The sequence below is a fragment of the Ambystoma mexicanum genome, chromosome 3p (genome assembly GCF_040938575.1).
Source record: "Ambystoma mexicanum isolate Mex_15411 chromosome 3p, UKY_AmexF1_1, whole genome shotgun sequence".
Classification (NCBI taxonomy): domain Eukaryota; kingdom Metazoa; phylum Chordata; class Amphibia; order Caudata; family Ambystomatidae; genus Ambystoma; species Ambystoma mexicanum.
In genome coordinates this window covers 217,933,629-217,951,193 of record NC_090925.1, presented here as the reverse complement: position 1 = coordinate 217,951,193, position 17,565 = coordinate 217,933,629, and the positions used below count along the sequence as shown (strand labels likewise).

Below are 17,565 nucleotides of genomic sequence, written 5' to 3'. Positions count from 1 at the left end.
GAGTAAACAAGTTTCAAGTTCATTTGAGAAAAGAGACATTTACAGTTAAAGTTATTATAAGGAAAACAAGCTTGAAGATTGTGCGTAGGATTTAAAAGTTGATTAACTGCGTGTAATGTTCTTCAAGACTGTTTAATGTGTGCGCGAGCTCGCAAGTTGTCGTTTGCGTGTTCTTTTTAAAGCGCGTGTACATTTTTTACGTGAAAGACATTTCCTGAGAAAGCGCGTGTGGTTTGCGATAGAGCGCGTGCCAAAAAGAATTGCGCGTGTGAATTTTAGCGCGTGTACAATTTTCACGTGAAAGACGTTTCCTGAGAAAGCGCGTGTGGTTTTGTGATAGAGCGCGTGCCCAAAAGAATTGCGCAAGTTAACTTTAGCGCGTGTACATTTTTTTTACGCGAAATACGTCTCAAGAGAAAGCGCGTGTTGGGTTGCGATAGAGCGCGAGTCCATTTTTATCAGCGCGTGTTATTTTTATCGCGTTTACGTATTTTTTTTCACGCGCGCGGGTTTTGTAAAATAATTGCGTGTGTATTTTACACGCGAAGACAATTCTTCACGTCTTCTGATTTCACGTGTTTATCGCACCCGCTTGTTAAGGAAGAAACTATACGTTCTTTGTGTAAATGTGTAAATAAGGAAAACAATTCACACGCAGAAAGAAAGCAGTATTCCAGGAAGTTAAAGAATATAATTTAAAGTAATCTATGCAAATAGAACTCAATGTTTTCAGAGAAAGACTGCAATTTATGTAAGCATTGAAAACTACATAAGGTCAAAAGAACTTTGAAGTAAGAAGAATATCTAATTCTGAAAAGATGTTGCAAAGGCCATCACTTTAGGATTCTAAAGAGACTAGATTGGCTTGAACTATTTGCACAACACAAGATATATTTACAAGATATTCCACAAAGATTACTAACCTCTAAGTCTTTTACTGAGGTTTAAGAGGTAAAGAGTTAAGAGTTTATTTAGCATAAGTTTAGAAAAGAAGTTTTCTTATTATATAAGTAACCAGGTGTATTTGTTTACCACAGATACCAGAGCCTACCAGATGGTTGAAGGGCAGCAGTGTCTCCGTTGTTATTTTCTCCAAATTCCCCTTTCCCTTTCTTGGGGTTTTCAACTCAGCTTATATTTAAGGGTTGAAAGGTGAACTCCTGGTGAGGGTCTGTGGGGCCAGCATCAGCTCCTGTGGAATTCAGTCAAGCCGGACCCTGACAAAAGGAGACTCACTGTATTCAGATCACGTGAAGGTTGTTGCAGTTTCGAAGGGAGCAGTACATGTTATGGGTGGTGAAGTCTGAAACAAGGCAGAATTGCTGTGGTGAGAAGGAGTGGTGCGTAATAGTGTTTGGGTAGGTGTAAGGTCCCATGTACGAGTATGTGTTTATTAAAAGGGGGCAGATGTGTTGTAATGAGACTTCAGTGGAATGATACAATGTCACCTGGAGTTGTCTTCCATCAAGGTTCCATGCATTTCTGAGTGTTCTTGTTTATGTTCTAATAGTTTCAGTTGAATCCTGACTGGTTGTGCCTCTGGGTATCCTGGCTGTGCTGGGGGTCCTATGAAGGTCGTTTCTCATAATAAAGTTCCAAAATAAAAGCATATTGCGTGGACGGTGGCTTCATAAAATTGGCGACGAGGATGTTAGAAGAAAATGACCTCTCTCCACAATTCCAGTAGCAAGGAACTGAAATAACCGGAGTGACAGATAAACCAAGTTATCTCCTAACTGAGGCTTGTGCACAGAAATCTTGCTCCTTTGAATGTTATATTTCTCCAGCATTTGACCCTTAATAGATTCACGTGTTGCTTGAATATTTCCAGTCGTAAGGCTGGGAATCCGGTGTAACATTAAAAGTAGTGTACATTTCAATGTTAAAACTGCTGTCACTTTAGTTCTCTTTTACAGTCATGTTGGGTCATTTTGCCCCACATCCAATAAACAGATCCCCTCTAGCTCTACCTCCGTACGCCATATTCAGATTGTTAAACCACACGTTAAGTGTTGGGAGTTCTCAAAACATTCTCTACATCTTTCAACGATTTTCAGATAAAATGTCATTCCGTTCATCAATATTTAAGACTTTGAGAAGTTCTGATCTCCGACTCTTACACCAGTGGTCGGGTATCAGCGTATCATCGCCTTTTGCTGGCTGTTTCAGCTTCAATCGTCGAGACCTTGTTGGTGTGTCCTTTGACATTATAGCAGACTCCGAGAAGAAGAGTTTCTTCAAGGCATGTTCCACCTGTCACCTAAAGAATGTCTATATTAAAGACTGTTGAAGGACTGCCTTTACTGCCTGTACCCAGACCACGACATCAACAACTGTTCCATTTGTCACTCCTTCTCTAAAAAGATGCTCAAGGACCATCACAGAAAGTTGATGACCTGGTTGGACAAAGGTGCTGTGGCCTCTGAGTGGGCCTCTGTCCGAAGCTATGCCACTCTCTGTCCAAGCAGACCCTAGGAGGGTATTACCTCTTCTAAGAGGTCACAGTTTCATGAGGAGTCTTCCTGTGGTAAGAGGGTGAAGAAGGGACATGCCATCAAGACTCTGGCAGCCACCCCATTGACGGCCACATCAACGACATTGTAAAGGGCACCATCGTTACCAACCTCGGCGGCTAACTCTTCTTCGTCCACAACTTTTACTTCCCCATCAATGACCTCATAGTCTATGGCTAACAAGAAACACCCTTTGACGACTCCATCTGCCACATCGATGCCGCTTTCCTCGACTGCACATGAACATGTCAAGTACTGCACTCCATCTACGATTTCGCCCACGGCTCCAATGATGGATTTGTCATTGACGACCCCATTGACAGTGCAAAGACCTCCTTCAACTACTGCCACGGCTACAACAACCCTGTGCACGACCGAGGTGCATTCTTCGTCATCTGCAACCTCTGCTACTAAAGGGACCTCCAATCAACAGGATTCAGCAGCGACTAAGTCTTTAGTTGCTGCAGTACCCGCTCATCCCTGGGATCATTCTGGTTCCCCTTCAAGATATACACAGGCATTCTTTACATTGGCTCCATAATGTGCCTAACGCAGTTCCAGGTCCTTCCATGATTCCTCCAGAAAAGATAATAGACTTTGAAGGTCTAGAAGGTGTGTTCTTGTAGGACAAATACGAGGAGGACCCTCCATCACTTCAAGCACAACCTCCTCCTGTCATGCCACCCCCACGTGCACCTATTGGTACCTCAGGGCATCCGCATCTGAGACCGGCTCCCAGTCATCCAGAGCTAGATGACCTGTCAATGGACATACTGTCTACATTAAGGACTCTTGTCTCAGAATTAATTGCAATCTAGATTGCCTCCTTCCTCCATGTCAGGATTGACTGGGAAGCCTGCTGCCTGTGCCTCTGACTGGATGCCCCTCATGCATCGGTACACTGGCCCCTTGTCTTGATGATACTGTTACAGATAGCTTGTCCGAGGAAGACGCTTTACATGGTGGTTTTTCTACCCATACTGATACTGCAGATGAATTTGATTATCTGGTTCCAGGGGATTGTGAACCTGATGCCCCTCTTATCAGAGGTTCTCCCCCTGATGAGATTGGCTCCTTTCATGCTCTCATGACCAGTGCAGCTAAATTGTTTGATTTATTGCAGGAAATGTGGGGTACAAAAACAGTTCCTGAATTTGAGAGGCTTCCTCTTCAAACTCTTACCCTAACTTGCCAGCACAGCCTCAGCTGTGTGTGGCGTCCTGCATTAAGGAATACGAACCCCGGACAGCTAACTTTAGGCCCCCAGGAGTGACACAACTACTCATAGCACGTAGGAAGACTCATAAGGGGGTGGAGTCCGCCACTATAGCCAGGTGGGTGTGCAAAATAAGGGAGCAGGCGGCGCTCAATCGGTCCAGATGTGGGGCGCACTGTGTTCAGGGAGCTGTGTCAGGGGTCGACTCGAAAATCAGCAAAAAATTACAAAGTAGTCAAAAGGGAGTGTACTCCGGTGCAAGAAGTAACACAGTTTTATTCGGTGCTCCAGACGCTGCTGGGGCAGCAATTTCAAATGGATCACGGAACAGAACTGCGTGAAAAGGTGCTGTCAAAGAAACACCCCTAAATCTAGAACTTTATACAATACAAAGTAATTAGCATTCATGATTGTGCAACATGAAAACATCTCCACACACAAAGCTGATTAGTGTTTGCACTTTTTAACCCTTATAGAAAAGCATACATTATGTTCAATAATTTGGTCCCAAACCTTCCCACACCGCCCTCAATTACAATATGTGGTATCACAATCCACCCCCAATTCCCACCGCACAAAGTTAATTCTTTGAAACATTTGAGATAACCAGCGAAACTTTAATCATCTGCCCCGGTTGCTTCATCTACGTTCACATGAGAAGCGCTTACCACTATATCACCGTCAGAGCCTTCAACCGCGGACGTACTACTACACAAATGTTGCATATCAGGGACACTCTAACTTTTTTCCAGAGAAAATATACTATGTGACAATTTGAAATCGCTGTGATTCTTTTTGGTTCCATTAGAAAAATGTATTTTACAAGTGATTTCTAAATTATAAAATGGTCATGCATCCATAACTTGTTGTCGGAACCTGTGAGCTCTAATCTATGACCTCGAAAAATAACTACTATTGTATACTTCTTTCAGTACTAGCCTGGGATCGCAGACTCTGCACTAAGTCACCAGCCACAGTGCCTTTCTCTGCACATAAACCGCTAACCACGTTTTCTGCAAAAGCAAGCTTTTGAGGCCTATTTATTGCATTTCAGCCTACCAACAAGTTTGATTATACTTACCTGTGCCCCTGTATTTATGAATTAGTTGTATTATGGATTGTATTGCATTTTTTTTCACAAGCATCAGAATGAGTCCCATCCCCTTTTACAGTGCTACTCTCGCAGCTGATAAGTGTGTTCCTTTATACCATGTTGAACATACATCTTTATTACAGAGCGATGGCTTCCAAGGCATTCAGCGCAGGCACTCCGCTGGCGGACATTCTGGAAGCCGCAGATTGGACGACTGATAGCACGTTCAAGGTGTTCTATTTCAAGCCAGTTACTTCAGTGGCAGTGAGAGGGGTACAGAGCTTTCAACAAGCATAATACTTGCCTCCGGTCTTGACATAGAATGAAGATTACCCCAGCTTAAAGCACAGGGAATCTTGGTTGTATTAAAGACATGGAGTCAAGCATTATTTCCCGTCCAGATAGTATGCACAGTTCATTTCTTACATGTTGTATCAGATCATATTGCTTTTCTGTGTTGTACGTACTCCTGCCCTGACATCTTGTCTGCTTTCATCCTCAGCGGAGGACCTGAAGAACAACTGAAGGTGCTGCCCGCTTAGCTACGGGGAGCGGAGGATCCATGCGCAGCGTGGGTTGAGTTTCATGAGCTCGATTCAGGCCCAGTGGTGAATCAAGTTGTCAAAGGACTCTAATTATTTTCAGGAAATTGACTTGTTTTCTGCGGGACTGTCCAGAGCATCCAAAGAAGAGGACGGGACCTAGGCAGGAAGTGAGGTGTAGGTTCCATGGACAGGAAGTCAGCCATAAGGACTACTGGACTGAGAGACTCTGTTGGGAGTTGTAGTTTTCCAACAAAAAATTGTTTTCTATTTGTTAAGGAGTTTAAATTGTTGCAACTTCTGAAGATATTGAGATAAATAAGTTGTAGCATAATGCTCGCCTCTGTGTCTTTAATAGAATCAAGACTCCATGTGCTGTAAACTGGAGTAATCTTCATTCCCGGGTAGCAGCACACCTGATTCCCATCACCCCTCAAAAGATGCTGAGGGTAGGGATGCCAGATAAATCTTGCAGATTAGTACTGCGTTAAAAGGCTGGGTCAAGCTAGACGGTAGGAAGAAGGCAGCCCATGGATTTTAGAGCACTCAAGAGTGTAATAAATGAATTAGAGGCAGGATACCACACATGATATGAAGAAATGCTTTTCAGGTCAGGTGAGACAATGGCTTTCTTTGGCACCATGCACAAAAGTGAGTTGGTAACAAAGAGCAGTTCATATGACAGTGGCATTACTATTAGGTGATTTTGTGTGGGAAGGATGGGAAGTACAGATGAGGATAGGTTTCTTTAAACCAGATTCAAGAGTGAAGAGAAGAATATGGAAGTTGGGCAGGTTGTGTACTGACCTAAAATGGCCATTGGCGTTAGTAGAAAAATATTTTAGGGTAACGGCTGCACAGGGAGTTTATCTACAAGTGCACCAGAATTCTACACCACTGATTAGTTTCTAGTACAAGGTGGTGTTAGGAGATTCAATAGGTAGGGCATGTTTGAGCAATGTTGGATATTTTTACCTCTTGGTTTCTACAATCTCATGTGCTGTCTTATGTGTTTCTCTGATTTCTAGCCTGGAGATCAGCTCATTGCAAAATGTATCCTTGTATTTGGGGCACTAAGGTCCTTACCAGGCTTCGTATTGTGCAGAGTGCTCTAAACTTTATCTTGCTTTTGAAGTTATAGTTGTACCAAATTGTACCCTCTGCATATTACAAAATTAAACATGCCACACAATAACCAGCCATGCTCGGCTTTCATTATTCTATAATTCACATTATAGATTGTCTGCAGTTCATAATAAAAACACACAGAAAGGAACTCAATGTGCAATCATTGGGAACATGTAACATTGGAGACAAACTGAGAAGAAAAAAACATATTCTGATTTATCTGCACATAATGTTTTCACAATCTGTGAATATGATGCAATGCGGTTATATCGACAGCTATTTCAGTACCATTTCCTGGCTTCTCTCACACCAATCAAAGAGCTCTTCTCCGCACACCGCAAAGTAGGCCTCCTTCTTCAAGCTTGACACAAGACACACTTTCTTTTTGTTATCAACCTTGAGCTGTTACAGCTTTGGGAGCACAGAAACTCCCTTCTTTTACTAGTGGCTATCTTCATATAGAAAAACACATTTGCTCTCCAGTGTATTAAAAACAAAGGGGTTCGCCTGGTGCCTAATTTGACTACGCTAATCAGGGCATGTTTATCTAAAACATGTAGAAGTCTCTCTTCATTTGTCACTTTTATGCTTACCAAAGGTTTTGGAATAGCTCTGTCTGTGGGCCGTTGACAGCAACACCCCTTTTGAAGCACATGGGCTCTCTTTATCTCTGCCACTGCTGACTGCTGCCCAGTGAAGCCACTCGACAGTCTCCTTTTTCTTCCAGCCTCCTAGAACAGCACATAGGCAGCGTGGCTCAGGACAGTCCAGCAACCCAAACTCTCTGACTTTTTCTTTTCTCTCCCCTCTCCTCTTGGTTCCCTGTTCTCTTGGCAAAAAGGCCAAAACCCCTACTTTCCTTTATCTCTCTATTTTCAAGCCTTCACTCTGCAATCCCACTTCTCGTTTTGCTCCCTACAGAATCCATATAATTTTCCAGCCCTGGCCGTGATGTCATCCATCCTCCAGCATGGCCAGGCATGTCAACTCTTGTAGTTTTACAGAAGGCTCTCTGTTCCTACCCCTGGGTTCGAAATTGAGGGGACCTGGGAGCTATTTAGCTTCTGCTTTTAGCATAGTGGAGCCTGGTTAGCTTGAAACTAACAACTACGAGGAGCTACTCTTGGTTCCTAGGGCCAACTGGCACCCTTCAAACATGTAAATGTGACATTAACTTTGAGCATTTGCGAATGTTAATAAAGAAGAATTAGAACACATCTAGTATACATTCAAACACAATAGTTCATATAAAATGCACAAAGAGTTTAAGGAGCATCTCTTGTAGCTCCTGGTTCCCTACAGTAGCTCCTGCCTACAGGGGGATGACCGACACCCAGGGGCTGGTTTTAGCCCATGCTCATCGAATCTAAATTTCGAACCCTGCCCCTGTCACCTTTGTACAGTGTTCAGCTCAGTGGCTCTGGATATTTCAAACACTTGCCTTCTAGTTTCCTGTGGTGCCCGCTCATACATAAAGCACTGTTTCAGGAAGAATGATTCTGCAAATCCGTCGTGCAGCCTTCATGTCCACACTGTAAAACAGTTTTAATTCTTGCATTTTATTTTCTAACCTGCATCGCAGAGTCTGTGCCTACGGTCTGTAACTACACCCCCAGTATGTGCCAATAGTTTGCAAGATTCTAAACACCAATCATTTTAGTATGTATGGGTTATTTATTAGTATGTTCAGATTAGTAGTGTTATGCTTCTTAGTCCCTACACTAAAGCTACACTACAATGCTGTGCTATGCTACGCTATGCTTTGGTATTCTATTCAAGCTACACTATGCTTGCACCTTTCTTTGGTTTGTATGAATTCTCATCAGTGTCTCACATCAGTGCTAAGCCACACACACCGGCTGCAGGCTACAACACCATTATACACTTGGACACTGGTATAACCCTTCTGCAGGAGTATGAGATGTCCCTAAAATTCCCTCTTGGCTCAAATTCGGTCTGGTTATCCTACAGAGGCAAAGTCTTCACCCTCTTTCCTTCTGGATAGGTGCAGCGACCACCGTGTTCAGTGAAGGTCTGGTGCCAGAATCGATAAGGCTAGGTCACTGGGCATCTGATGAATACAAACTGTAAATCAGACCATGAAGGGGAGGACAATACTGTTGCATTCCACACATGTTTCAGCCTGGCAGAAAACAAAACAATGGGCCTCATTACACGGATGGCGGTAAGGATTTAAAGGTACCGGTAAAATACCGGTACCGGTAAATCCTTACCGCCTTACTACGAGGTCCCTTTGCGGGTTGGGGGCGTTAAAAACCAACCCGCAAAGGGACCCAGGGAGTACAGTACCGCAATTTGCGGTACCGTAATTAGCGCCTTCCCCATTCCCATTATGCCCTGAGGGGCAAAAATGGGAATGGGGAAGGGCAATGGTAGAAGGGGGAATTACCGCCCCGCCAACTTTGGAATGGGGCGGTAATTCCCCTTTCCGCCAAGGCGGTGCCGGTATTTTACCGGCATGAACCATGGCCCTAATAGCGCCATGGTTCTCCGCCATCCGTGTAATGAGGCCCAATGTTATCCAAATAGGAAAGGTTGCAGGATCATAAGAGAGGGCAGAGACAGGCTGAGCATTAAACTATGTGCAAAGTGTACATAGGATAGAATAGAATGTAGTAAAAATTAAAAAGAACATTTATATCCACCCCCCCCCCCCCCAGAAGAAAGATGGTTTGGGTTGTGGGCCACTCTTTTGGTGAAGAAAACAAAAAAGGGGCACTGAAAGGCAAATGGAAAGATATATTGGGTCGTAAATGCACCTACATTACTTGGAAACAACAGATAGATATCCAGCAGGTCACCCTTGATGGCTTCCTACCTAGGCGGCTGAGTTTTTAGGCAACACCAAACATAGTGGTAATTCACAACCTTACCACAATTGTCAGGGTACAGCTGTTGCTGTAGATGATGAAGAGCATAAGCGGGAAAACCGTTTAGGGTGCTCCTGTTTCATATGATTAGAAATAATAGGGAAGCCTGTATTTTAGAAGGCAAGGTCGTCACAGGCGACAGTGAAGGTCATTTGCAGAATACATCGAACTATGAAAAGGCTCATGAAGAAAAGAGAACTTCGTTTTGCGAGGCTTAAATCCTTGGCAGCCTTGCTGTATTTTACCTAATGCTTTTTCAAGATTGGGGCAGACCTGTTTGTACTAAACTTGCAAGGAACCGGGGTTGGAGATTGTTAAATCAAGGCCCTATAGAGATATCCTAGAGTGGGGCCTTTCTAGTGGAGGCGGACCACTAGATACGTTTTCCCACTAGAGAGGTTGGTTTAATTGCAGGATGGTCCCAAACATTCTGGATTAGGGCATAGTTTGGAGAACCAGAATGCTGACGAAAAACATAAAATGGTTTATGATTACACCCTCTCTCAAAGGAGTGACACCAAGGAGGATCTCATTTTAAACCTGGTTATATCCAAACACAGATTGTTGGACTTAGACTGGGCTACTACTAAGACCGAGCTGGGGAACTCTTCACCTTGTTCTGATCTGGATTGCACAGAAAAAAGCGAAACGTGCTCCCAAAGTATTTGGTGAATTTCCGTAACGCTGGCCTAAGGAACACCCTCATGAGATTCCACCTTAACATGTTGCCAATTGCTGTCTTTACTGATAAATGGAAACTAGGCAACCCCAAAGACCACATTTGTAACCAGGAGTGGCCCGTGTACATTTGACTTGCAATGCAGGCCTTTAGAACTTTTATACATGATACCAGCCCCTTTAATTTTGAGGGCTTTTGGCATAGGATCTGGGCCAGGAATCAGCTTACCCTGATTATAGCAGGAGTGAGATATATTAATGCCACTCTATTTAAAATTCCCTCACTAGGACAACAAGCTAGTCCAGCGGCTCCTTGCACAGGGCAAATGACTGGAAGGAGAGGGATCGCTGTGAACTGAGCCCTCCATTGAACAAACACCTCAGTGATCAACCTGTTTCCCAGGTTTCTTGGTGGTGTGAAGTTGTACCCTGTGCCATCCTGTTGGGAACTGTCCTACTCTGGAAAGCCCTCTGATGCCAATCCATTCAAACCTGAAGGTCAATCAGTCATCAGGAGCACGTGATTCTGCACTCCTTTGCATGAGCACCTAGGGCACTCTTTGCTCTAGACAATCTTCTGGTCGCCCCATTCAACCCAGAAGTATGCTTGCTACAAATGATGTCCACTGTACTTTGTGGTGGGCAGGTCCACTTAACACCTACTGATGCCTCCAGATTCCATTCTGGAGGGTAGGCCAATTTTAACGGTTCACCTTCTGTTCCCAAATCCCCTTGTTGGCAGATAGTCATCAGCAGTTCCTCCACTGCCATGTTTTCCTCTCCCCGGTTCATGCTCTTGATGCTGGATCTTGCACCCACCCACCCAGAGTCCTGCTGCTGATGATACTGCCCGACGTCTAGCTCTGATAAAAAGGAGACATTACTTTCTTTACTTCAGCCACCACATAAACTGTTTTCCCTGTGCCGCCCCTTCTACTGCTATGTTCCAGTCAGAAAATGTGTAGCGTGGCCTTCTGTTCCTTTGCCACGCAGCTTGCTAAAAAGATGCCGACAGTTGGAAAAAATGCCGGCAGCACAACCTTCTTCCAACAGCATGCAGACAGCAAGTCTCTAATCCCAGCCTGGCAAGGAGATGCTTAGGACTGGCCCAAGAGAGGAAAGCATGTCACGGAGGGAAAATCCACTACAGGAACCCCCTACTTAGGTACTACTAAGGGTTTACCTCCTACTAATCCCCTATCTAACCTCCTTCTTCAATACTTGTCTTTCTACGGCCACCTTCCCTACTGCCTTCAAGCATGCCACTATTATCCCTATCCTTAAGAAGCTTTCTGCCAATCCCCTTCTTGCGTCTAACTTTCGTCCAATCTCACTTTTACCTTTCCTCTCTAAACTACTCGAACGCCTTGCCTATTCTCAACTTTAGAACTTTATCTCTAACCTCTCTGTCCTTCCCCCCTCTCAATCTGGCTTCCGCCCCAAACACTCCACTGAATCTGCACTCACCTATGTCCTTAACTCTCTTCTTACCGCTCGCTATGCTAAGCAATCCTCAATCCTTGTTCTCCTTAACCTTTCCCCTGCTTTTGATACTGTCAATCACCCCTTACTTCTCAATGCTCTTTCCTCCTTTGGCTTCAAAGACTCAGTCCTTAGCTGGCTCTCCTCTTACCTGTCCAACCGCTCATTCACCGTCTCTTGGGGCGGTCAAACCTCTTCCACCTTCCCTCTGAACTACAGCGTTCCAGAAGGCTCTGTCCTCGGACCCTTCTTATTCCCTCTCTATACCTCACTTCTCGCTCCTCTCATCTCCTCTTTTGGAATTTCTCACCATTTCTACGCTGATGACACTCAGCTGTTCCTCTCCTTCTCTTCCTTCACCCCTGACTATCATCTAAAACTCTCCTCCTGTCTCACTGCCATTAAAAACTGGATGTCATTGCATTTTCTCTCTCTTAATACTGACAAGGCTGAAGTCCTTTTCTTCCCTTCCAACACACTTCCTCCTCCCTCCCCCCCCTCCCATTCATTTCTCCCCATCTGATCTTCCTAGTTCCGCTCATGCCTGGAATCTAGGAATCTACTTTGACTCTTCCCTTTCCTTTACTTACCACATTTCCCTTACTACTCGCTCATGTCGCTATCACCTCTTTAATATCTGTAAAGTCTGTTCCTCGCTCACTTTCCATACCAAACTCTTAATCTCTTCCCTCATCTTTTCTCACCTTTTCTACTGTTCTTCTATCTTTTTAGGTCTCCCCTCTTCCCATCTCACCCCTCTAAATCCCTCTACCACTCTGTCACCCATACCGTCTGCCTTCTCTCACCCCATGATTCCATCTCCAATTCACTTTCCAACCTAGGCTGGCTTCCCTTCCACTCCCAACTTCAATTCCACTTCCTTTGTCTCGTTTTTAAATCTCTTCATGACCTTTCCCCTCCTCACCTCTCCTCTCTGCTCTCCTTCTATGCCCCCTCTCGTTCCCTATGCTCTGCTGATCTCTTTTTACTCTCTGTTCCTCCACCTCCTTGTGCCTCTTCTCGTTTCCGCTCCTTCCAGCTCCTTGCCCCCCTACATTGGAATTCCCTTCCTTTCACTATCCGCTCCATGTCCACCTATTCCTCCTTCCGTTCCTCCTTAAAATCACTCCTTCTTCACCCCCTCCCTGACTTCTCTCCCCTTCCTCCTCTTCTTTCTCCTCCCCACTCCATCTTCCTGTTCCTTTATCTTTCCATGTCTCCCCTATGATCTCTCCTATTTTATTGCTTCTATGTTCCATGTTTGTTGTGTTTCTTGCTGTTAAACTGTGAAGCGCTTTGGAGTAAAGCGCTATATAAACAATAAAATACAAATACAAATACATGAACATAAACCACTGCATAAACCAGTAAAGTGTTGGGGGTAACGGGGCAGGAAGGTTATCATAAGATCAAACTGCACAGTGCCTAGTCTGTGTTCATGAGATGGGCACCATGAGGCGCAGTGCCAAGGGGGAGAGTACAGCAATTGATACATCTAAACCAGAATTTAGGAAATTGCAGATTCTGTCTCACCTAAATTTGCCAGATGTCTCCATGTAACCGGGGACACTATTCCCCATTCCTGGCCTTCCATTTCTCCATCAGTTGCATTCTGTAATTTTTTAATCTTGAGTCACTTCAAATGAACAAAATGACCTGTAGTAAAACCAAAATAAAAGTCAACCCGGGAATAAGCTGTCCCTGATGATATGGGGTCGCATGGTAACCTTAATCTTACCCCATTGCAAGGGTTTTTGCCATTCCAGGAGAAGTAATATGGCCCCTTTACTCTGGCAATGACACAAGAGAAGGCTGTGTAGTATTACTATGCACTGAAACTGGAAATGTCTCTAGTGCCATTAGGAATACCTCAAGGACCAGAGGGAAGTCTGGATAATTTGGAGCAGCGAATGAAAATGTATCCTACAAAGCCTCCATCTTGGAGCATGACACTTACCTGCTTTCTAGCCTCACAATAGAAAGTGCCCAGCTCAGGAGACCTTTCTTGGTTTGCACCTCTGCAGCCCCTGACACCTGTGGCAGATGTGAGCAAATTAGAATGCTGTGTCCATCCTCATGAAGCAGCCTCAGCAACCTGAGAAGGCAGACTTCCCCCCTTGGCAGGTCCATCTGTAAGGGCTCCTGCCCTGCAATGTTCCTGTTCCTATGATGTCACCTGCCTTCCATCTGTGAGGTCCCAGACCAGACTGCTGTGAGGTCATCAGCCTCCCCTCTGTGATGTCACTCGGTCTCCACTCTGTCCTGGGGAGCAGGGAAGATGGCAGTAATGAAGAGGAACCTGAGTGTCATTTCCTTGCCTGCTGAGGACTTTTTGGGCTGAGAGATGGAAAAGGAAAGACAGAATGAGCACCATGTCCTGGTGATCTCAGTCCTGATGCCAGGTAAGAGCTCACAAGACTGAGATACACAAGTGAGGGCCACTTCACCTGTCACTGCACCACCACAAGAAACAATGGCTGAGGAGTCATAAGGAATGCAGCTGTGGGACTCCGCCCCCCTGTCCCTCCGAACCCCCAATCCCTTGCAAGATCACAGAACACAAAGCAAGGGATCAACAGAGAATGATTTCCTGCTACTCACCTTAATAGCCCCTTTAATTACACAGAGCCCCAAATGAGTGCAGGAATCAGAGCCCGGGATAGTGAGGGAAACGCATTGCAGAAGGAGGGCTTCATGTAACAGTCCATGCACTGCACTTGAAGCCAGGCCTCAGATCTAAGTAATCACTCCCTGTGCCAGCACAGGAAGCTGTGCCTGTGTCGTCCAGGGGGAACATACCCAGAGACTTACCTCGCCAGGTCTCCCCATTGGATCGGTTTGACCAGTTTTATTTGTTTATTGGTTAAGCTCACATCTCTTTGAACAGACATAGGGCAAAAGCTCCAACATTAAGCAATGAAAAGTTACCAAAAGACACGTTACAAAAACCAATGTGGATGAATTATAAAATTCCGAAATGGTGACACCTGCCCCCTGAAAAGGACTGCTTGTGTGTCCCCACTCTGTGAAAGGTTGCAATCTTCAGATGCTGCTGACCGAGCCCTGCTTTGCCATGTAGAAATCGAACTTTTTCAGGTATCTAAGGTTAGAGAAATGAAACAGTTTTAAACATAATACAAGCAATGGGATGCCATGTTATTGCAATAAGACAGAAGCATTGTAGTCCTACTTCAAGGCACCTAAACCCTGTGCTTCATTTAAGCCTTTTTTTTAGACAGAATACAACAAAAACATATAAAAAGAACCGATAAAGACGTTTATAGACTTCACTGTGTTTAAAAAACCGACTTCTACTTGTATTTTCTTTGAACAAGTTACTCTCTACACTTCCTGTGGCCAGATTGAGACTTTACACACTCAATTTCCAATTGGTTTTTTGTATTCAGAAAAATAGAAATCACGAGAATTCTATGTGTTTTAAAAGTATTCTGACTCCAAAAAATTCAATGACTGCCAATTTTATGTGCATAGAATTGCATAGAATTGTATGAGTTTCTCTCCAAAAGGTTAACTGATGCTTTATGTGATCAGCTGTATATGTGCGCCTATGAAAGAGAATGCTGTCATGTCATGCACAGGCTATGGAACTTTGCGTGCGTGCGTGCGTGCCTCATTAGAATTTTTCAGGCATGACTGTTGAGAGAGGCACTGCCTGAAGATGGATCTACGGGCGCGACAGTGTCTTTGAAGTTACCTCTCAAGATGTGTACTTATCTGTACCCTAAGTAGATCAATAAACATGGTTCTTGAGGACTGACCTGCGATTGAGGTCTTCTCTCTGGGGTCAGCATTCTTTATTTGCACCTGGGGAGGGGAATGGCGCTCACCCAATCAGGTGGCTCGAAATGTGGGTGAAAACTGCGTGTACCACCTACATTGTATAGTCACCCGAGGCCCTTCCCCGGGTGTGGCCATTTTTCTTTGTTTCCTCTGCACCTTGGCCCCCTCCCAAGCCCTCAGCCAGGTCTGCACATCATCCCCCAACTACCACCAACCCCACTCACCTGCCGGGGCTCCCGTCTGCAGGCTCCAACTCTCGTTCCTTTCACCGCCTGCCAACATAGAAATATAAAAGTGACTTGGTCCATTTTCCATAGCAGCGGCCATCTTGTTTAATTTTTTTTCCACAGGAGATTGAGCTCACTCAATACAAGCGGAGCCCTTCACCTTTGGAAAAAAAAAACTATTTGCACCTTGGACACAGAGCCGAGGTGGGAATCGCTATCACCCCCTTCTCGGGTGGCGTCCTGGGCTGGTAATGGCCCTGATACCTCGCTGAAGCCGTTACGACGGGCCTGGTATGCCGCTATGACGGATTGCCATTTGGCAAGGGTGTAGAAACCCTGGATTTTTTGTTTACTTTCATTCATTTAATAAAATGAAGCGAGTAATTCCATCTCTGAAATGGAAATCTGCTGATCAGATTCCCATTCATAGTGTCCATGCCAAAAGCATAGTTTGTATCTGTGCCCTGCTGCATCTATATCCTGATCTGCAGTGCCTGTTCTACCAATGGCACAGAGCAGGTTCAGAGGCCACAGGTGCCCTCTTGACCTGAGACTTGGCTGCAGAGACAGCCAAGTTTTAGTTTCCTGGCAAGGAAGCAGTCGACCCTATCCCAGTACCGATAGGCGTGCCACAAGGCTCTTGCTTATCACCAACCCTCTATAATGCTTACACCAAGCTACTCTTCGCAGCACTAGATGCCATGGGAGTGATTTATGTACATTTTGCCGATAACATGCAGATTCTGATCCCGATTACGGGCAACCATGTGACTCCATCACAGTCAACAAAATCTATGCGATCATTAAAATCTGGATGGCTAACAAGTCTTCGTCTAAATGACTAAAGACGGAGATCCTCATAGTGGGGTCACCAGCAAAAATCAAAACCCTCCATAAAGTCTATAAAGCCATAATTATCGAAGGCACACCAATCCCAATTCTCTAGCCAGCCAAAACACTAGGAGTTCACCTTGGCACCAACCTTACGCTGACCAAACATGCCAATGCTCTCTCCTCAGCCACCTCCTACACCTCTAAGCTCATTGCACTGAGTCAAAAATTCTTGACACCTCAAAACTGCATTAATCTAGCCAGGGCTCTCATCCTGTCCAAGTTAGACTACTGCAACATATTCATGCTAGGCACCTCGAAAGCTAACATTGCCAAACTCCAACTCCTACAAAATAAAGCACTGCGAGCAGCACTAGGAATAAAACAATCCGACCATATCTCCAAGATCAGAAGGGACGCCCATTGGCTCCCTATCAAAGCCAGAATCTGCTTCAAAACACTCTGTATCACACACAAATGCCTCAATAACACAGCTCCCACTTAACTGAACAACGCCATCACCCATAATAAGAGGATCAGCGTCCTCAGATACAGCAATAATTAACTTCTCTGCATTACCTGCTACTAAAGATCCAGGGCAGGGGGTAATAGCTTTGCAGTTTTAGCTCCGAAATTATGAAATACCCTTCCTTCCAACGTAAGAGGCAAACCCTCTCACCTGATATTTAAGAAAATGTTAAAAACCTGGCTTTTTAACTCACATGAATGAACCATAACAGCCACCTCGCCCTGTATCATGTGTTTCACTCTTGCAACCGGGCTCTGTTCGGATCTATAACAATGCCCATGTATAACTAACTTATTTATTGATTGTGACCTGTAACAAGAAACATAAGCATTTGTGTAACTCATTTATTGACTTTGCATTGTAACCAGATAAGTAAGCATTCTGTAACCTACGCAGTGATACCTCCCGGTCTGGACGTATAACAAATATCATAAATAAATAAATAAATAAATAAATATCATGACATGTTTTTGTATATATTGTAAAAAAATAGTCATCGATGTCTTTGCATCAAGAAGGCATGTTCCCTGACGGCTTTCACTCCAAATGCTATACCCTGATCCTAAGTGCGAGTGAAGAAAACATTTCTGGTTTATTTGGTGTGTCTCGTTTTATTGCCCAGGGAATCACAATT

At 44.5% G+C, this 17,565-nt stretch overlaps 1 long non-coding RNA gene across 1 annotated transcript in view; it reads right to left on the bottom strand.

Annotated features, from left to right (window-relative positions):
* LOC138579520 (uncharacterized) overlaps positions 1-13,697 on the bottom strand; it is a 47,171-nt gene extending 33,474 nt beyond the window's left edge. Inside the window, exons 1-2 of the long non-coding RNA XR_011304035.1 lie at positions 13,501-13,697; positions 13,077-13,199 (exon numbers count right to left, since the gene is read on the bottom strand). This is a non-coding gene — a long non-coding RNA (uncharacterized lncRNA). The remainder of the gene's footprint in view (positions 1-13,076; positions 13,200-13,500) is intronic.
* Positions 13,698-17,565: the final 3,868 nt, after the last annotated feature.